The following is a 23,220-nucleotide window of genomic DNA, read 5'->3' as shown; positions in this document are numbered from 1 at the left end:
GTTTTCAGTCTTTCTCATCCTCATCCAGAGAGAGAGAGAGAGAGATTTGGAAGTGGAGAGAAAATGCAAGTACGATGCCAACTTCATACAGCTGCCGTGCTGCACTTCTGAGGCTTTACCTAAAAAACCTCTGCCTGTTTTGTGTGAATTAGGATGGCTGGCCACTTGGCTGCCTGTCAAACGCACACAATCTTCAAAGGACAGCATAACCCCTTGAGATGGATGGAGGAAAGGCCAATAAAGATCACTGTCAGTTCTCCATGTTTTCTTCTTTCTTTCTTTCTTTCTTTCTTTCTTTATTTATTTATCTCCTTCCTCTCGCTCTCTCTTTCTCTCTCTTTCTTTCACACTCATCTTCCCTCCTTTCTCCTAACCATTCATTCAGAGCTTTAGAGGAGTGGTGAGACAAGCAAAAGGGTCTTGTGCTGTTAAGATTGATGTCCCCTATAGCTCCATTGATTTTGCCATTGTGGTGCTGTGTGTCCACATTAACAATGACACTCAGCTGTCTCTTTACTTGGTTGTGAGTGGCTGGGTTTAAAGCTCCCAGGGCACTTTGGTCAGTATGGGGTCCTCTTACTGGCCAGCCGTGGGGACCCCACTAAGGAACAAATGAGTGCTGGAACAGACCTGAGAGTTGCACATCATCTTAATTGAACAGGTCAGAGTGGCGCCACAGGGGCAATCAAACACTAGCATGACTTTAACGGGTTAGGAGGTAGAAGCGAAAGGAGGAGACAGGGAATGTGAGAAAGGGGAATGAATCTGATTTTCATTTTTCAAATCTTTTATTCTCACCCTGCTTCTAATTAGCTGGCTTTATTTCTTTCTGTGATTATCCTTGTCAAGGATACTTTTGGTTTTCTCCATTCTGTCTCTATAGCTGCTCTAGCTTGCTACTGTTAGCTGATGGACTGTGCTGCTGAGGCGCCTCTATGGCCTGCTTTTACAAGGTTCTTATTTGCTGTAAAATCATTGCGCTGTCTGAAATGCCAGGATCTTCTAATTATTCCTCGCATTTCACATTGTCAAAATTGCCAAGATTAAATTTTTGTAATTTTGATCGTTATTTGCCTGCTGCTGCCAGAACCCAGATCAATAACGTCAGGACTATAACTCAGCGTGGTGTACAGGAGCTGGAAAAGCGGATGCAAAAAATATTAATTAGCCTCTCATTCCAGTGGAGGGAGGGACGCCAGGGACAGACCCAGTCTGGCCTGCTCTCTCAGGGGCCACACGGGTAGTCCGATAGGGGGCATATATTCCTGTATTACTGTGCACACAGTCACACTACAGCACACAGTCATACTAATTAGTCCCTTAATCTCATTATGAGGAGGACTGTTCAGATCACCTCGCTAGGTTGGCTGTCCATCAGGGAAAGACCTGTTACTGTGGTTTTATGCCTGCTGGACCTGCACTCTCTGCTGTTATTAAGAGCAGACAGGCCCGGACCAGAACAGTGTACTTTCCCTGGTTACTGTCTCAGTACAAGTTTAAACTGCCAGCCTATAGTCATCGGACAGGAAGACAGCAGAACATGTTCTTCTAACTTAATCCACTAAATATTTGATGACTCTTGGACATTTTATCAAAACTGAGCAGTTTCGTGATGGACATGTTCATAGCTTTCACCTTATCGGATAGAACAAACTGGTAAAAATTACAGTACATCGGGCCACTAGGTATCTTCACTAAGGCCATTTGGGTAAACCACCTTGCCTATAGAAATTGAAGGGAAATATACGGCAGAGTAAATCCATCCAAACACTCTGTTAGTCCATGCTGCCGCCTAACAAAGACACACTGTGAAATGAATATTAATGGCCAATCACCTACCTAATCTAGCAGAACAGCAGCTGTTACACATTGAGCCACAATCACGGTGAATGTCCCCGTCACCGATGACGCAGACCATTCTGGGATGTTTCTGTTGGGGAGAGGTTTAAAGAGACGCAGCAGGGACCTGTCTCTCTCGGTTTCTGCTCACAGGTCTCTGATATGAAATAGATTGATTTTCCATCACACATGGCACTGATGACTGGCACTGACTGCTGCTGATATTTCATTTTTGAAGGGCTGTTCAGTGCCTCCTTAGAGGGCTTGGTGTCCTTACACGGGATAAATCAGCTTTAACCACTTTGAATGAATCCTAAACCCTTTACTAAAAGCACCCCTTTGGCATTCCACCATTACTCTCTGCCCCTTCTTGTTTTCTTTTTTGCGCGCTATCATTTCACTTGATTTTTTCGTTCTTTCTTTGTTTTAGACAATCCTAAAAGAGCGATCCTGCTCTCAGGCTAAATAGTGTTACTGTCCTGCATGTGTTGTTCCTTCATGGCTCTTGACATTCCCCAACTTAACCCATTGTTAAAGTTTTGAGCTAAGAGATTGTCCAGAAAGCAGAGAGAGGAGCAGGCTAGCTGTCAGCTGGGGCTCTGTTGGTGTTGCACCGGGCCTGCCTGGCACAGCTAGATCTACAGCCCACTGAGGAGGCCTGGATTAGAAACAGGCTCTGGCATTATCAAGACAGGCCTGCCGCCCACGCACACACCCACACAGAGAGGACAAACAGGCAAACACATTCAAACCCATACTGCTCTGACACACACTCACACATGCACTCTCCCTGTCTTTCATGCAAACACACACATGCATGCAGTGGGAAGTTGGATGTACATGATAATAGGAACATGTGTGTGCACACACAGGGACATGTCCAGTATATGTTACATATTTACACACAGACACATACACAGTGTACACATATGCTGAATGGAATAGGTCAATTTTGTTTCATAAGCTGTGTTTCATGTTGCGAGCCAAGCAGCGGCATTGCTTTGTGTTTGTGTGTTTACTCCAACTGAAGGACAATGAAAAGGTTTGCCCCAGTTCACTGAAATGTGACGGAACAGAGAGAGAGAGAGAGAGAGAGAGAGAGAGAGGCAATAAGTTAAATGGAGAGTGAGGACAAAAAAAAAAATAAATAAAGAAAGATTGGGAATCTAGGTTTACATGCTCTGTTGCTGTTTTGCGCTCAGTTTCTGGTGATGAATTTATCTTGCGTGAAAGACAACAGAGTGGTCCATGTATTAAACATCAGGGGTGTTCTCCTTTCCTTACTAGAGAGACGAGCTCCCCATGTCAGAGCAGCTCCGTAATGAACCAAGCAGGAAGGCCTCTAAGCTCCACTGATCCCCTTTAGAAAGGAGAGGAGGAATGAAGGAGAGTGGGGTAGTTAGAGGGGAGAGGAATGAGGGGTGAAGAGACAGATGGTGAGAGTAGAGAGGTGAAAGAAGGGAATTTGTACACTGAGAGACTGAAAGTGGTTGAGAGAGAGAGGGAACAAGTGCAAAATAAACAGAGAAAAGTGTGGATAAACCAGCGAGAGGGAGGGGCGGCAGGGGTAAAGCAAAAAGCTGAACAGTATATCTTCTCCCTTTGGAGAGAAGCAAACTAAAGATTACTGGTCACAATGTGCTTGGCTGGGCATAAATGGAGAGATCTTAGAAATAGTAGGGAGCATGTTCAGAGGTTGTGGGGATCAGGGTGAGCTAATCCAATGGTAAGGTCAGCTGTGGGTCACACATTCAGAGCTCACACTACTTGTCCAAATCCCCTCTGGTGCTCTTACACAAACAATACTGATACACAGGCCTTGGCCAGCCCACAGTTCAGTCCGTCAACTCCACCGAGCTGGCCTGGGATGTTCAGGTCACGCTGCCTGTAAGCTCTTAAATTTACCCTCACATCAGCACAAACCGGTTTGTTTTGAAGGGGAGGGGTGGTGCAATTTAGGTTTATGGAAGACAGACAAGGGGAGAGAAAGCGGGGAGAACAACAGACAAACAGAGCGAGAGAAAGAGATGATGAAATCATTTCTACAGGGATGTGCTTTGCTCCGGAGGGTCAGATTGTGCTGAGGCTGTCGGAGTTATGCAGAGTCAGTGGAAGAAGTAGATCACAACAATTCGCTAATACACTGGGTAGGTGGAGATCAATTAGCCTTATCTTACAAACTACTAATGATAATGCCAATGGGAAACTTGCTGACGCGGCAACGAACAACAAGAGGAGGCAGAGTGATGATGTCATGAATTTAGCAAGTTGAAAGATGCAGTATTTCTGCAAACACAGTGTCTCATAGAAAATACACTATTACTGCAACTTCTGTGGTACACCCAGTCAGCACATACACAGATGGAAGCAGCAGCTACTTGCAGCGTGTAGACAAAATAACAGAAACACCTTATAATGTTGCACGTACAGGAGCTGACACCAAAACTTGGACATTGTGAGCTTCACAGAGGTAGCATTTATTGCAGGGCTGTTGTATTTGATTGCATGGTATTGTACAAGTGTTGCGGTTTATTACACCTACTCCCAGCACTCGCCTTCAAATATGCATACATACATAAATTCAGCTAAACACACATTGATCCTCACTCTTTTGTTAAAAAAAAAATCCCACACACATACCCTTCCACTCCATTCCTTGTTCGTTGTGATGGTCTCGTAGCGTAGGCGGATCAGCAAAGGTTACTGTTGAACACAGAAAGGAAAGGTCAGAAATCATGTTTAGTTTTCCTGGGGCCGGGAGGTAATTCCAGTCAGCAGATTGTGTTCAGACGAGCAAGCAGGCAGGGCAGGCCAGTGGTGGAGATGCTCATGCAGAAGGAAGCGAGGCGGGGATGGGGACAAGGTTATCCAGTCAGCCACTGCCTCTCAGCCCCTCCGCTGTCACCCTTAATAACACCCTCTCCCTTATCACAGCAACAATCACCTTGAGAAACAAACTTGTCTTCTTTCAGAGAGGGATGGAGATGGGGAAGAGATGGCCCCCGTATGCATCTGGTCTGCCATTCTCATTACAGCATCTCAACGTCTTTGGGGACAGACAGACTGCAGATCAATTTAGTGCTCAATTCTCTACACTTTATAATTCATTCTCTGTCTCTTTCTTTCTTCACCCCTGTCCTCTTCTCCTGCCTTGTATTCTCTCTGTACCCTTTGAACATGTCAAAACATGTAAATGACGTACAGTAGTCGTCCACATTGCTGTGACAATAAGGGATCTTCTGTTCTGCACCACGCACATGCTGTGCTGTGCACAGTTTGAGATGTAATTTGTTGAGCCGTAAAACATACATAAAAAGATACCTCAGTGTGACTTAAAAAAAAAAAAAATCAGTGTATTGATACAAAATACTGTGACACACGCTAAATGGTTGCCTTTCATCATTTGACCACCTTTAACTTAACTTCATAGAACCTTGTATTCACAGTGTATGCCAGATTAGCAAAGAAACTTGCTATGCTAACCTACTTAAACGCATACAGTAAGAAAGCTGACCTTTTTAAGGCTTGCCTTATTTAGACTTTGTTTTGTGAACCTTTTCATTTTATTGGCCATTTAATTTCCATTCACTTAAAACACCTTGTGTGCAGTACATTAGGAAAAAAACAGCTTCTGTAGCAGCCGATTTGGCAACAGCCATTTATTCTACTGTTAAGTGTCTTTTCTAAATCCTAAACCGTCTCAATTTACCTTGAAATTTTTTAATTCATAAAAAAACAAGTGTTGCCACAGAAATTCAAGATGTGATCAATTATGCGCTCAATCCTAAAATGTGTGCAGTCCATTTTAATTGAGAAGAATATTTACAACCCCATTAGAAGTTGACCGTGACATCCTAACGTCAAATCTTCTGGATACCTGAGGCTAGTGTGTGGATTTGTGTGTGTGTGTGTGTGTGTGTGTGTGTGTGTGTGTGTGTGTGTGTGTGTGTGTGTGTGTGTGTGTGTGTGTGTGTGTGTGCGCGTGTCCTCTGTGGACTTGGTGCTCTGTGATTGCAGTGGAGCTGGAGGAGGCCAAGCGAGGGCTCTGATTGGAGGACAGAGTCTGTTCAACCTCTGCCAAATCACTGCAATCACCCGTTTGCTCCTTCTCTCTGCTTTAATGACACCACTTCATAAGGAACCAGGCTCATCAAGCAGCCCACACACACACACACACACACACACACACACACACACACACACACACACACACAGAGAGGTCAGGCTTGGCAGATCGGGCGGGGCATGGCAGGCCTCAGAACAGGGAGAGGAGGTCCACCAGCAGATGGGAGGAGATTAAAGCAGACTGGAGACACATGCACACACACTCACACACACACACACACACACACACACACACATATAAATCTCACACTCATACATCAGAGATACAAGCTCCACTCTCCACTTCAGGTTGAGTTAGACTGAGTTATACAAGTGTCATGATGTGCAGTATTGGGTTTTTGAAGTCTGCATTTACAGCATACGAGTTATGGTAGGCTAAGGATTAATTATTCATACAGATATAGAAGGTTATTGAGATATTTTTTTCAGGCGGTTTGGTAATTGTCAGACCAACAATAGATTTTTAGATTTTGCTCTTCTCTATTCACTGCAGCACGGTGGCCCAACGGTTAGCACTGTGGCCTCACAGCAAGAAGGTTCTGGGGTCTAATCCAGGTCATTCCGGGCCTTTCTGTGTGGAGTTTGTATGTTCTCCCCATGTTTGCGTGGGTTTCCTCTGGTTTCCCCCACCATTTAAAAAAAAAAAAATGTATTAGGTTCTCCAGTTGGTGCCCTTGATCAAGGCACTAGCTCAGATCTGGAGTTAGTCCCCGGGCGCTGTAAATGGCTGCCCACTGCTCCCTTGAGGGATGGGTTAAATGCAGAGAATGAATTTTGCTACATATACTGTATGTGTATATGACAGTAAAGTACCTTTACTGCCTGGCAGCTCAGCTCATTCTCTGCCCTAATTTTGTAAGACCTTTGCTCCCAACACTCCATGTGGAAACAAAATGTCCTGTTTGTTCAGAGAGACAGGCACAATACTATTTCGGGCTTTTGTGTATACAAAAACGAGAGAGAGAGAGAGAGAATTTGTATACTCACACAGCACTAAGGAAAGCCACAGACAATCTGTTGTTAAGAGTTAGCCTAATAGAGGATTGTGTATGAAGGTAAATATGGTGCAAAAAGGGAGAGCTTGTAGAATACAATGTGAGAACTTGCAGAACAAAAAATCTAAACTTGTATGTTAAAATTTGCACTTGTAAAAATTTAATTTGCACTTGTAAAAATAAAATTTGCACTTGTAAAAAGTATTCACACACGTGATCTGAATTTGAAGTCATACAAAGAAAAAAAACATGAGAGCTTGTAAAAAATATCTGAACTTGTAAGTTGAAATTTGCACTTGTAGAAAATGTTCACACACCTGTATTCTGAATGTGAAGTTACAGAAAAAATATTCACAAATGTGTAGATTGATATTTACATGAACACAATGACAGCTGCAAACTTATAATGCAACATTTACTCGTATACTTTTTTTTTTACTCTGGTTCATTTTCCATCACAACCACAACTCAGTGATTACAACCTCTGGAATCTGTCACTGCAACTTCACATATGTGCTCTCTCGCATCACAAAGTGGCGAATCTGCGCACCTCGACTTTCACAACACTCTTGACGATACATTTGGTGCAAAACTAATTTGTACCTGTGGACTTAGGCTGTGGAGCTCTGAGCTAACAGAACGGGAAAAGCCTTCTTATATACAGTCTATGGGAAAAGCAGGGTTTCTATCGCCAGATGAGGGACAACTCTGTCTGGCTTATTTATGTAGCATGGAAACTTGGTGGAATAGCATGCTAGCGTTAGCTAACTAGCAGCCAGCCCGCTTCTAAATAAATACCTTTTAATTATCTAAACACTTTTTAACAGTCAAACTAAAACAGCAGCGGCCCATCCCCCGGCCATGACCAGAGCTTGCTTTGCTGATGTTGTGCATCCCTGCTAAGAATTGCACCCGCTTGGGCAGAAACAATAATTTCTGCAGAATTCATTGCTGCCGAAAATTGCATCTAGGTAGCAAGGAAATGCTACTACAAAGTCTGATAAAACATTGATGTCTCTAAACCTTCTAAAATCCTAATCATTATTGATGAACATGACAAAGAGATTTACTATTGCCTAGTTTTTAAACAGTACTTTGCCTTATAAAATCATTATTTTCCCTAGTGGATGCAATTCTCGGCAGGGATGCAAAACTTGGCACCTGTTACCCACTGATGACGGTCCGTCTGCGGCTGCAGGCCGTGGAGCTCACCGCCAGTGTTTTAGTTTGACTGTTAAAAATGTTTCGACAATTAAAAGGTATTTATTTAGAAGCGGGCTGGCTGCTAGTTAGCTAACGCTAGCATGCTATTCCACCAAGTTTCCATGCTACATAAATAAGCCAGACAGAGTTGTCCCTCATCTGGCGATAGAAACCCTGCTTTTCCCATAGACTGTATATAAGAAGGCTTTTCCCGTTCTGTTAGCTCAGAGCTCCACAGCCTAAGTCCACAGGTACAAATTAGTTTTGCACCAGATGTATCGTCAAGAGTGTTGTGAAAGTCGAGGTGCGCAGATTCGCCACTTTGTGATGCGAGAGAGCACATATGTGAAGTTGCAGTGACAGATTCCAGAGGTTGTAATCACTGAGTTGTGGTTGTGATGGAAAATGAACCAGAGTAAAAAAAAAAAGTATACGAGTAAATGTTGCATTATAAGTTTGCAGCTGTCATTGTGTTCATGTAAACATCAATCTACACATTTGTGAATATTTTTTCTGTAACTTCACATTCAGAATACAGGTGTGTGAACATTTTCTACAAGTGCAAATTTCAACTTACAAGTTCAGATATTTTTTATAAGCTCTCATGTTTTTTTTCTTTGTATGACTTCAAATTCAGATCACATGTGTGTGAATATTTTTTACAAGTGCAAATTTTATTTTTACAAGTGCAAATTTTAACATACAAGTTCAGATTTTTTGTTCTGCAAGTTCTCACATTGTATTCTACAAGCTCTCCCTTTTTGCACCATATTTACCTTCATAATTGTGACTCTAAATAAAAGCTTTAATGTATTTATGAGGTGTGACAGCGTTATTATTCTGTAGACGTGTTTACTATGAAGGGAAATGTGTTTTTTTCCCCCAAGATTTTTGTCATTTCTTTTGCGTTGACCATTATATTAAAATGATCTTGCAACTTTCATGACTGGCTACATTAAATGAACACAAGCGACAAATAGAAAAATAAGCGAACACAAGAGAGAGAATGGCAAGGCAAACAAGTGATGACAAAGAAAGAGACAGGAAGGAACAAAACAAGAGCTTTGTTCCACCTCAGGATATGGACAGAAAGACAATGCTTTTCCAATCAGTGTAAAAGAGAACTCAAAATATATATGCAATGCAGTCTTTAGTTTTGTCTGCACAACACAACACATTGTAATTTCACTCTCAAAATGATTGTGGAGCACTTTAGTGTGTGAAAATTGAATACAACAATATGTCACCTCCAGATAAATGAAAATGCCATCTTATGCATTGATTTTATATAAAATCAAAATGTTACACATTAGGTGCATGCATGAGGACAAAATATATTTTTGAGTGCATTTAAGCTCTGCAGGTATAAACAGCAGAAAGTTAGAGAAACAAGAAACAAAGTTATAGAGAAAACAATCGGCTGTAAAATTAGATCTGTATTCAGATTCAGTGCCTGTAACTCAGCTAGCTCTTCACGTCTGTCCCAATCTAACCTCTTCTTTCCTCTATCTCTCCATCCCAGTATATTAACTCCATTAGCCTCTCATATCACCCTCTGTCTCTTTCACTGTCAGTCCACTTAAATCACTGCATCATGCTACCATTGGACTGTAAAGGACACCTGCTTCAGCCAAATGATTCCATCAGAAATATAGAAACAGTGGATTAAACATATTAGTACTCCTACAGGCCACAAACATGCAGTATTTAGTGTAACATTTAAACTGCATGGAATGTGGCTATGTATTGTAGTACCTATATTGTCTGCGACTTTGGCTGTGGCAGCTATTAAAGCAATGACAACAGATGAGGACATAGGGCATAGGGATGGCGAGGACTAGCATGGGATGACGTGCCTGTGATGCACCATTAGGGAACGTTGGTTCAGTGGGTACTTTAAAGAGGCTTTTAAATAAGGCCCAGCCACGTCTCACCTGCCTTTCCCATCTCATCTGCTGAGACGACAAGTAGTGCTGCGAGCACGCACGCACTGTGACACACAGTCCCATGATTGCCCACCCGCCCACTCTCCATCCACCATCTTTCCACCCATCTGCCAGTCAAACGAGTGCAGAGGTAATGGAGAGAGAAGCAGTCATTCTGGGGCTGTAAAACTGCGGCAGCCGAAAAGATGATTGGGGCACCTTTGCTTTGGTGCATGAAGGAAGAAGTATTTTAACATTATTCATAGGTATTCCTGTGTATTCCTGAGTCATTTCAGCACTACCGCCTGTAGTACGAGTGTTGATGTGGTCGTGCTCTGACTGCTGTGGCCTTGCCATGGTTCATGGTAATTCCTAATGTGAGTTTGTATTTTCTCCTTTTTTTAAACTTACCGGGTATTCCTCTCCTCTCACTAGACCCTATAGATCGCACATTGATATTTGTACCAGGATTATCCTATCCCCTGATGTGTGCTTTGTTTTCCTTTTCTTTTCTTTATTCTTTCTTCCTGTTGACTTTTCCCCTGGCCCCCTCTCATCGATGAGTCTATCAGACAAACTGGCATTGTCAAGGATGATTGGCGACTGGGTCTCTGTGCAAAGAAGTCAATAAGTATATCCCCAGACACTTTAGTTCTTAGGGGCCAGGTCCAAATGCAGGCCATCTTGATTGCCTCTCTGCAATAAACATGAAGAGGACTTCTGCTAAAGAATACAAAGACAGCCAAGGTTTCATTGGGGAATAACTAGAAAGAAGAATGAGGCTTCAAATAACTGCTGTACCTTTGGCTGCAGGAACTCTGACCTGACACTTGAGCCAATTTTATAGAATGTGAACTTCAAAGAGCACTTTGATAGTGGAGGAAGTCATTGGGTGAGATCTGAGGGGGTGGGGGGGATGGGGAGGGGGGTGGGGGGGGTCGGACTGTCTTTTCATTGTAGATTAGCTACTGAGTTGGACTTAGACTAATGACAGCGGTGGAGCTGTGCCTTGATAAGGAAGAGATCTCCATCTGGAACAGATGTTATTTGCTGTAGAACGACAGCAGCTGATAGAGATCCACAGACACGTTTTTTTTTCTTCATTATTATATTGCAAATCTTCCTCCTCAGTATCCCCCTACAGCAATAAACTTGTCACGAAACCCAAAACACGACACATCATCGCTTGAAATATAAATAAGCCCATTCGTTACCTATTGATTTTCCTACCATTAGGGGAGCGAAATGGCTCGGTTGTTGTTGATGTGGAAGATATTGTGGGTCAATATTGTGTTGCTCTTAAAAGCCACGGGAGATTTTCAAGAAATTCAGCAAAGAAAAGAGGCCAGTCTACAACTCTAATATTAAGAAAATGTCTGGACTAGTTCAGGGACATCTGCCTGGCATTAATGTTATTATCAAGGAATTGGGGAGCAGTGCAAGCACAATGTGCTTTAGGGAATGGTTACAGCCCTCAACAGCTGCCTGCCTGGACTGCTGGCACACATCAACCTAATACGCTGGATCGGAGGCAGGGATTGATTCCTGAATGTTAAAGTGAAACCTTGAAGCACTGCTGAGACCATTTTGCAGGGAGTGGTGCTTTTGCGAGGGGATTTGGCATCGTAATCTGATCGGGTCTCTTAATCTATGGCAGCTCAGTTTAACAAAACCAATCTGACAGCAGGGGCAGCAGCCAGTGACAGGACGAACATGTTAAACCTGGGCCTATCAGGTGTACGACAGGAGGACGGCATTTTTTGGCTGCATTGTGGGTCTAATGATAGCTGGTAGAGCTATGGTTTCAGGAGATACTACCTATCACAGGTCAAGGAGGGACTGGAGCTTGAGATGCTGAGGGATTACAAAGTCCCTGGCTCGCTGGCTGTCAGCCCCCTTCCGAAAGTTGTCGTCCTATTCCCCCACCCTTCCTATATTCCTCCATCCTCCTGTTATTTTAGGAATCTATTTAGGCCTCCCAGCATGTACAATCTGAATTATTCGTCTGGAGAAATGGGATCCCTGCACGACACTGAAACAGAATTTTATTTGTATCCACTTGATTCCATTAAAATAAACAAAGTGCAGATTCTGCCATGATAATTTCCCCCCACCCCCACCTAGGGCTGGGCAGTAATGCAATATTAGCATTTATTTAGTTTCATCTGAATCATATTGATTATGATTTTATCATTATTATTATAGCTCTACAAATGTATTTTGTTTATGCAAAGCAAGCTGTAATTAAAACAAACAAAATAGTTTAACACATTTTATATTTTATTTGAGATTTTGCATACATGTGACATTAATATATATCAATATCAGAAATTATCCTAATTACTATTGCGATGATACACCATCCACCATATGGCCCAGCCCTACCCTCACCCTCCTCTTTTCCATTCCTCCAGTTGCTTACCCTCCTTGTAGTCACCTCACATATTACTGTGTGTGTGTGTGTGTGTGTGTGTGTGGGGATATTATCCTCATGTGTGATTACACTAGTAGTAACCCACTTATTAATGCCCTTTCTGTCTTCACTACACATGGGAAAATTGCCTTTTTCCTTTCTTATCACATGAGCCCAAAAACGGAACATAAAAAGTAGAAGTTGGATGGAACAGTATGAAATGGATGTGACCTACAACTGCTGAGAAGTAATGTACAGCAACAGCACAGAGGAAACAAAGGGTTCTGTCAAAACCCTGTGCTATCTCACCAGTGTGTCTGTGAAATCCTTTCTGCTCTCATGTGTGCATGTCAAGCTGCCTCGCCCTCTATCTGGATAACATTAATGAAAGGTGAAAGAGGGAATAATCAAAGATCACAATATTTTACCCTTGATACAGATGCATGTTCGTACGCTGCTGGCAGGAGAGATCTCCTCGCTGCTCAGCTCAGCTCTGATCTGACATTAGGATTCAATGCTACATTTCTCTCTCCAGCTCACTTGTCTCGCTTTCTCTCTCATTTTCTCGGTGCCCCCGCACCCCCCCCACCCAGCTACCTCTGTCCACTCAGCCTGCTTGCTTGACTGCAGCTAAAGGGTAAATGTAGCTCAGGGGAAATGTGCTACCTTCACAACGAGGTCCTGGGGCCCACCATGTGAACTGGACCTCCCATCATCTTGCCCTCCTCCTCCCCCACCTCCTCTTTTCCTTTTCTCCACAACACATCTCTTTATCTCTACCCACCTCAGTGACCTCATTCAAAGAGACTGCAAGAACGGACCTCTTAGAGTGAACGGCTTCTCCGTCAAGCACGGCACAGTTCAAAAGGTCACCCGTTATGCAGAAAAATACTGTTGACAATGCAAAGTACCAATATGGCTCTCTTCCATATACAAAAACAAAAACAGAACTGATTTGTCCGTTACATATAAAATAGGGCTGTCAGCATTAACGCGTTAATCGCGATGCGATTAAGGGCAGAGCATAATGCGTTAATCTTTTTAATTGTATTAATCGCATGCCGCCATTTATTAATTTATTTTCACTTCACTCGGCTTTGCGTCGTGCCTAACAGGCTACTATTTTGCTTGTACTTCCTCGTAACACATCCTGCTGCTGCAGGAATAGCAACGCGGATTTCGGTGCCTCATTCTGGTGCCACTGATATGCCTGCACTTCTCTCTGATGTTCTGAAACAGACGTTACAGGCAACAGAAACATCGCTGCACGTGACGCTAGTTAACACTATACTCAACAGCAGCTAACGTTAGCCTACCGCTAGCTAGTAGCTGGATTAAACACGGTTACAATGCTGACAGCTAACGCTAAACGGTGTAAAGTTTGTCTGTATTTCACTGTAGAGGATTCCGACACCGGGATGTAACAATCTGCAGCTGCTGTTGTCGGAAAAACACAGACGGTGCGTTCAATGAAACTGGTAATTTACAGCCTTGTGGTGCATTCAAAGTTGTTGTTAAATGCCCTTTTCCCATCTGGTGGTTTTTGTCATTCAACAGCTATTTACTAGTGAAATAAGTTATTGTTATAGTGATTACATTATTATTAAATATTTAATTTTGACGATATGGCCTTAGCAATAAACAAGCCATTCTTTAATGTCGCCAACTGTTTAGTACCCTTCTTTTTTTTTTTTACTTTTTTAAAAACAGTTTAAAAACGGTTCAGGCACCGTTAAGGCACCGGTACCGTTTTAAAAGTACTGCTTTAGCACCGGTATCCAAACCAAACAATACCCAACCATACTATTGAATCTAGATTCAAATGTGTGACTAGATTCACGCAATTTTCTTTAGTTTACAATAAATAAATAAATAATAAACAAATACAAATCTTAAAATCAAGTTCATAAAGTCATTTTCTTTGCATTCATTTGATTCCCAATCAAGATACACTGGTAAGAATTGCTTTCCATTGTTAATATGTACTTAAAAACAGTTCTGAAATGCAAATTAATAGAATTTTAATCATGTGATAAAACATGCGGTTAATCGCGATTAACTATAGAAATTCAGCGATTAATCGCGATTAAGAAAATGTAATCGTTTGACAGCCCTAATATAAAATCATCCTTAAGTATCGTAGAATGCCATAACATTTTATTTTGTCATTATTTGGTTCTTGTTAAATATTTTGAGACTGTAAAACAATATATTTTCTCCCCTTGGTTGAAGGAAAATCTCCTTTAACCGAACAAAAAGTTAGAAACCACAATGAGCAACACACAGTCAAATGTAGTTGTCGTACGTGAGTAGCAGTGGTAAAATAACAATATGAAGACACAGAATTATAATATTCAGTAGATAAAGTACATAAAGTATAATGTTATGGAAAATATTGAGACAAACAGTGTAATTCAAAGTGTATTATTGTATTAAATATTTACAAGGTAAATTGTGGAATTGCCAGCTAAGACATTTACTTGCAACTCACACACACATTATAACTAATACTACATTCATATCGCTGTAATTCCTCGCTGTGGATGAGCTACATGTTTTGATATACATTGTCTGGCGTGTTAGATTATAAATAGTGTTAATGGCTGGCACGGCTGAACAGGTTAGTTTGCTGTGTGTGGACAACAGAAGGTGTCCCTTTCAATATTGCTGTGTGTGTGTGTGTGTGTGTGTGTGTGTGTGTCTAGCTGTGTGAGGCTGAATGGCACCTTTCAGAGTGGGGGTGAGACCATGTGGTCTGCACTGACTGCTTTGGAGGGAGGCAGGAGGGCCCAGCTGGTTCAGGGAGAAGAGCTCTCTGACTAGCCAAGGCAGCCTCACAGCCTGCCAACCAACCTGACACGCGCACACACACACACACGCACAAACACGATCACATAGTGCATGGTTAGAGGAAGATAGTACACAGAGAAAATGCTGAGAATCGCACACTTCCCTCCATGCAATTAAAAAGATTTATTTTACCGCCAATATGGTTTGGGTATGACTTCTGCAAGGTGCAGTTTGTCAGTGTGTCTCAGCTGAGCTTGTGCATGGGTATAAGCATAACACACAAAGAAGTGTGAAGAACACACCCAGGCCTCCTGTTTACATGGGGACAGTGCTGTGTGCACCCACAGGGCTTACAGAGATCCAATCATTTCGGCTGACCTGCAGCCAGGATTTGGTGAAAATAGCCGCCTACCTCCAACAAAATTGTCCAATATCCTTGAATGCAACGTGCAAGGGAAAAAAAATCTTTATTTGTTGGCAGCCAGGTGCTGGCCCTGCAAATTATACATGACCACAGGTCCTATTGATTCTCTCTTGTTTTTCTCTGTCTCATAACACATTGTTAGACGAGAGTTGGTTCAGCGCACTCTCACAAATTGTTTTGTAAACACAGGAGGAGGAACAAAGTACAGTCCAGAAGCTGTCACATGTAGCAAAATAAATTTCTCAGCCTGTAATTCAATATTTCTCTTTGATTCAATATGTTGGGTTCCTGTTGTTTAAAAATGCCATAGAAAATCTGAGGTATTTCTTTAATATTAAATGAAAGGTTTTAATTAGATGGATGTTTTTTGTTGATTTTGTGACACAGCTAATCCCATTTTACTTTATTTACCCACAGCTGCTACAATACATTTGCAAAAACAGTAATTCTGAACAATGGTTGTTGAAACAATACATATTTTGAATGTATTTCTCCTGGGTTCTAGCAGCTTTATTTATTCTGACCTCTACCCCGCCATACGGTCCACTGATTCTCTAGTGAAATCTGAAGTGTACCTCTAAATGGTGTGCAAGTGCTGCAAGACTTGCACAAATTAGCTGCATTAAAGTATATGTATGCCGTCGATGGAGGGAAGGCTTATTGGAGGCACTGCTGCTAATCTGAACAGTAGGAATGTGGACATAATTATTTGGTAGTCTAACCATAGGCACCTAAACCCGTCTAGCCGGGCCATTTTCACTATTTTTCCAAATTTTTTCTGCAAATAGTCTAAAGGGTAAGCCTAACCAGGGGCTATGTGTGAGTGGATGGAAGACAGAGAGAGCTCTAAAAGGATTTTTTAATTTTAAACAAATTGGTTTGGACAAAATCAAACTGAGTTTTTCTCCCCATTTAGTCCTAACTGTCAGTATGGACAGAAAAAAATGCCTGACCTGAAGTGGGAGTGTTACTGCTTACCTGTATAACCTGTAAACCTGTGAGAGGACCTAACCGAGTGTGGTCCACAGTTTCTCCATTAGAGAGCCAGCTTGGCATTCGGAGGGAGTAATTGGCTGGATAGGGTTTCAGCAGGCTTAGCCACCCTGCTGGCACAACAAGCCTGTCTGTCCCCATCCCTGAGTTGCTGCTCTGCTAGGCAGGATCGTAGCCAGCTCAACTGCTGCCACGTCCCCTTCAAAGCCTGCGAAGACGCTGGGGATGGCAGCAGCTGTTGTCCCAGGGGAGTCGGAGGAATTCAGGGCCTCTGGTCATTAGTGGGAACCAGTGTGCTGGGACGAGCCTGGGTCTTAGACAGCTGGGAGACCTCTATCACCCCTCATCCCTTCATTCTTCCGCCCATCCATTCGCCCATCCCTGCCAAGGAGGATTCTGTATTCTCAACCTCCATGCCTCTCACGCAAGACTAAGAAAGACTCAGCCCCATGAGGCAAGTGTGGAGGGACTGAGAAAAGGTGAAATATAGAGTTTTCTTGTAGTTTTGATATTACAAACATGGCCCATTGGCTGTACTAGTGACTAAGTCAATAAGGCAAACATTCAGACATATGGGTCAACAAATATCAAAGTGCAATTGTTTACTGTAATATGGCAATGAAGTGGAAAAGGAAATGGTGGCATTTTCTCACATAACAGTGCCACAACCACCCGTGTTTACATTTTTTCTAGTTGCAGAGGGTTGCCCTTGAGAAAGCTGGTTTATGAAGACTTTGTCGAGTTCCACGAGCAAACCTTCCCCCTGTGGATTACGATGTGGCGCTCTATTTTTCTTTCTTTTGTACATATGAATCTGATACAATTAGTTTTCACAGCAAGTATGACCTTGGTGCAGCCAAAGTCAACATCATACAAATGTTTCATATGCAGCTTATGTTTTGTGTATTTTCACCTAGAATATTTGGCTGAATGGATTATTTGTAAGAGAACAAAAATTGGTAGAAATATGGAGTCATTCTTGGTGCAAGAAAAAATGAGAGAGGCTTGTAAAAATTGTGTATGTCTTATTCTAAAAGGACAGAAATGCTATGCATATGTGAACATAGACCCTGGCATTTGCTTTATCCTTACAGTTACTCTGGGGATACTGTTTAGGGGTACATACTGTCATTGTGTGTGTGTGTGTGTGTGTGTGTGTGTGTGTGTGTGTGTGTGTGTGTGTGTGTGTGTGTGCGTGTGTGCGTGTGTGCGCACGTATGCTCAAACGCACAATTCTGAGCATGTTGTTATACCATCTGACCTAACAGTCACTGACATTTGGTGTGTGGAGTGGAGAGACCATGCCCGTGTCTGTACTCTGTATGATACAGTATGTGAACATCTGAAGGGGTCCAGGTACCATGTAGGTCTGTTTTATATATTGTCCCTGTTTTTTATTATTATTTATCTGTATGTCTATCTGGGAAAATACATACATAATACATATTCCTCCATCATTGTTGCGATTAGGTGGAGGCTGGATGAATTCTCAGGCATTGAACTTAACTCAGACTTAACATGCCAATGAGCAGTGTCTTAGCTTCAATTCAGCATTTCTACAGTACATAAGATAAGTGATAAGCAAATAAGATGCAAATTCTAAGAAAGGTTTAAAAATAAAAGTGACGTAGGGAATAATGACAAATTTGGAGTGTGTACCGTAGGCCCCAAGGAAACTTTTTGCTCCTCTACAAACAACAGGTCTGAGGTCAGCTTGGCTTCATGCCAGACACAGATATATTTTTCCCCCACAGTGAGTCATTACGGCCCATTTTACTTTCACCTTTGCACAGGCCCAGAAGAACCCATTGTTCCATTTTGGTGTTCCTAAGATGATAATGTTCTATATTATCTCCTTTTGTCAACAAATGCTGCCAGAAAATAGGGTTGATACTGTCGAAAGAAACAAAAGGAACAGCACTGATGTATATGACTGATGTAATTTAACAGACAGGACATAAGTGTTATGTTTCTGTTGCATTCACAGCACTAGGCCTTATGTGATAAACTGCTCCAGGCAACTCTGCTCACATGCCCAGGAGAGAACATTTACTTTTTTCTCTCCCTGCATTTTCCTCTGTTGGCTTTGCATGCATTGTTAAATGGGACTGATGGATGCACCCTGGCCATTACTCACTGCATTGCTTGGCTAATTTCTGTTCTCTTACAAGTACAAAGATGTCAAGCAGGAGCAGCAGGCTTACCTTGGCTTCCCCTGAGACCATTAATCCTTTGGCTGGTGTCGTCCCTGCCTGCACTGGCTCACCTGGTTCACAGCGCTGCCAGCAAACTGCTGTTCCCAGCCCTTTTCCCGTTCTATCTATTTATATTGGTTCCGAGTCAGCTCCCATCACCAACAAAATCTGATTGCACTGGAAGAGCTGAATATCTGTTTGGGCATATAGACTCCCTTCTTAGGGGCACAATTGCAGAATCTGTGGAAATATTGTGTGTGTGTGTGTGTGTGTGTGTGTGTGTGTGTGTGTGTGTGTGCGTGCGTGCGTTTCAGAAAGAGGACATTTTTTAAAGTGGAGGGATAAAAGCTGGTAAAGGTAGTAAAGGCAAAATAAAATCAATTAGTCACCATGACAGCATACAGCAGTTTTTTTTAATGACATGCAAACTTAAAAAAAAACACCTTCTACAGCGCCACTGGTGCTCTTGGCCCTATCTTCATTACCACATACTAGTTTAAGAAAATACATGTTTTTTTCCCTCATTTTTTTCCTCCACCTTGTAACAGTTTCCAATGTATGCGTGCGATCTTGGACAGATAATTGAAGATTGGTAACTGTAGTAAGAGCAAATGCCTCTCACAGCCAGAGTTCACAGAATGAAGTAATTTGGTCAAGGATCAGGCATGGCTCACTCACTGGATATGGACTTTTAAGTGTACTACTTCATATTATTAATACACAGCCTACATTGGGAGGCAATTTGGTAGGTTAGCAACCAAAGTAATACCCCTCATAGGTCTTCGAAGTACCACAGTGTGCAAATTGAAATGTTCAAATTTCATACAAGTAATTAAACCTTTTACATGTGGGCTTTTGGCATGTGTTTCAAGTTTACCTGTTGTCTATTTTATTTACATATGCAATAGATGGAAAGACAGAGAGACCAAAATAAATCAATTCCAGGCAACTTGGAAAGAAATCAATCAGCTCCCTAAATGCACAAGAATCTACTAAAAAGGTTGTTTTTTCGACATTGGCTGAATTTCATTCTTAGCGCCCTGAAAACATGTTTTCTGTAAATGCTGAGCTCACTGTGGATACTATTATGCCTTAAGTACCTGCATTTATCCATCTTTCAGGTAAAGGATTATCATACTGTATGTACTGACTTGATTTGTCAAGGCTATACTGTACATGTATATGCACTGAGCTATTAAAGAACAATAGCAGGAAACCTTGTACTGAAGCCCTTTGTTTCTTAAGCTTTATAACCATAAATATAAATAAAATAAATATCTTTTGTACTATTTGAGTCACACAAAGTCTATGTCTGTTGTGTGCTGTTATTTCAGCATTAAAATAAATTGGCAAAAGTGTTTCTCAAAGGTTACTAATGCCACTTTGTGCATACACTAATTGTACTACATTTTATAAATCAAAGTAATTTCATGCAAATGACCCAACCTCCAGATCGATAGGTTGATTGTTAAAGGGCATGGCCCTCAACTGAAGATGTGTTGGAATATCCAGTCCAATTAGCCGCTGTATTAGAAAATAATAAAATTCAACTTTCCCAGCTGTTTCTGGGCATCTAAAACAATAAGACATCAAACAATTCTGCGTTCTTCTGAGAGTTACGATAGATCTTTTTTGTCTCTATAATAGAACTTGTAGTGTATGTTCAAGCAGGGACATTGGGTTAATTTTCACCACCCAGATCAGCTGATCATCAATTGATCTTCCTGAGCACCAACTACATAACAACTCACATTATAGTTTTTGGCCTTTCCAAAATGAAATGGAGCAGGAAAGCTGCTTTGAACAGAGCCATTACCCTAACGCCGTTCCCATAATGGTAAACTATGATGAGAATGTTTCAGAGTAATGTCTCACAATGGCATACAAACAGGTATAATAACCCACGATGGTGTAGTTTTTAACCTTTAACAGAGAGATGATACTGAGCATTGCAACATTAACCATAAACTTTAAGAGGTACTCTAGGAATTAATTTCAGAGGCATTGCTCAGATGATTTCATGTCATACAGAAGTTATGGAGGGAAAAAAAAAGTTTAAATACAAACCTGACATTCAACTTAAGATTTACTCAGCTGCGGGCTGTACTGTAGTTTAGAGAGTTTTCAAGGTGTTGCTAACTTTTTTCTCTTTCCCTAACTCTCCGAATCATTTTCTTAACAATTTCTTATACTGTGTCAGGATGGAAGAATACATCTTCATCCAGCAGTGAATCAAGGGAAGTGAGGGGGGGGGGTGGTGTGTGGTGAAGGTAGAAGGGGAACAAGGGAGGTGGACTTTAGATTACCTTTGCAATTTCAAGAGAGAATGCAGCTTATAATGATCCGGGATGTTCCCTGGAAAGGTCAGCTGAAATTGCAACAAGCGTAATTAGTAGCTTATCAATAATGCATCCAAGGGTTCAGTGGGTGTGCAGCCTCAGTCTGCGTGTGTGTGTGTGTGTGTGTGTGTGTGTGTGTGTGGGTGTGGCTGGGTGGGTGGGTGTGTGTGCATGTGTGTGTGTGTGTGAGGTAGCATGCACACATGGGTAGTAGGCAGGTGTGTGAGTGTGTGTACTTACACACCTTTGTGTACCCACGGCTGACCAGATCTCCTCTCTTGACATTCATTAACATAAAAAACACCTGTGTGCCACTCAGGGGAGCTGCTATGAGCATTAGCATGTAGATCCCTACTAACAAACCATACACTACCCCACAATAGTGTGGACCCAACTGATGGCAGTACAGACTGATGGAAAACTTCAAGAGACACATCGATCACTAAGTCAATTACTATTGATCACAGTGTCAAAATTAGGGCCCATAAGGGGGGAAGAATATGAGATAAGGGTATATTTTGCATGAAGCATGCAGAAAATATTGGAGTATTATGCAGAATTGGTATCAGTTCTCACGCAATCACCGGCTAATTATCTAGTAGTGGAATACATTCCCTCAAGCAGCATCTAGGTCCAGGCACACTGCTGCTGAATGTCAAGTCCTCTCTAACAGCAACTACATTACACTTTTTCTTACCAATGAAACTTCCAAGAGATGTATAGAAGGCCGCTCTGGTGCTGTGCTGCACTACATTTCTAATAGTTTTGTTGTTGTTGTTTTTATATACAATGTCTGTTTACATCGGACATCGTCATCTAGCAACTTCCCATGGTGAAAGTAAAGCTCACTCAACAGCCATCTTCTCTGATTTCATTTCGTAGGATTGCATCAGAGACATGATCACAAAAAAGATGCCCTTGTTTAACTTCTTTCTTGACTATACTATTTCCATGTTCTTCCATCATGTTGCACATCCACACAAGTGCTGATAAAGTAGCCACTATCTTTCGCTGAGCACATCTTTGAATGATTTCAGTCAGAGCATGTAACTGAAATATTCAGCTAGAGAAATTTAACTTGAGGATCTTGCATAAATCATTAGGAAGGTTCTCAGTCAGACCCTGGTTTGCTGAAAAGGAGATCAAGATTGAGGTAGACATTACCTCGCCCACAAAACCCTTTCCTTACCTCCTCCTCCTCCTCCAGTAGGTGAAGTATGTGAGCTCTTAAGATCAACGCTGTGTTCGAAGGACGTGAGAAACCTGCGGTGCATGTTAGCGCTGTGGAACGTAGGGGGGAGATTGTGAGGGTCGAGTGGACCTCGGGGAATGTGTTTGTGCACGTGTGTGTGTGTGTGTGTTTGCAGAACTGTTGGTGTGTGTGATGTAATGATCCCAGGTTTTTTTGGCCCCTGCCTGTTGATAAGTTGCTGCAGAACACATGAACAGGGGAAACGGGAAGCAAGCGAGATGAATGTGATTGGATTGCCGGCCGAGTGCAGCCTCTCCCATCTGTCTCAGAGTCTGCCATCCCATCTCACAGGCGGCAGGAGGTAATTGGGTTCATTGTTCTCACCACAGGATCCCCCGGATTGAAAGCTTCATTATCTGGATAACCATGAATGTAAATGAACCACACGTATGCAGTGGGGTAATGGGAAAAAGTAGATCATTGCTTGCCACAAACACAACACACAGCACACCCCCAAACACATACAGTACAGTGTTCATTTTTATTTGTGCAATCACATGCAAAAATGCCTACACATGTGTAAACGTGTTTATAGCATTTCCTTATTCCCTCTCTCTCTGATACATACACAGTTTTTTTGTTCTTTATTGCATGTGAAAACATAATTTGGCATTAGATCTGTAGTTTCAGGTCAGCTTGCTAAAAGCCTTGTTGCGTTTGTCTGTGTCTGTCTGCGAATAAAGAGACCCTCATGTCTTCAGACGGAACAAGAGAACAGACTTATTCG

The 23,220-nt window shown here is 42.0% G+C and overlaps 1 protein-coding gene across 18 annotated transcripts in view; it reads left to right on the top strand.

The window, feature by feature from the left end:
• celf5a (cugbp, Elav-like family member 5a) overlaps positions 1 to 23,220 on the top strand; it is a 197,729-nt gene that overhangs the window by 108,259 nt on the left and 66,250 nt on the right. The gene's annotated exons all lie outside the window — the stretch shown is intronic.

This window comes from Sander lucioperca, chromosome 11, assembly GCF_008315115.2.
Source record: "Sander lucioperca isolate FBNREF2018 chromosome 11, SLUC_FBN_1.2, whole genome shotgun sequence".
Taxonomy (NCBI): Eukaryota; Metazoa; Chordata; class Actinopteri; order Perciformes; family Percidae; genus Sander; species Sander lucioperca.
Note: the sequence above shows the minus strand (reverse complement) of the source record. Positions and strands in the feature narration are given on the sequence as shown.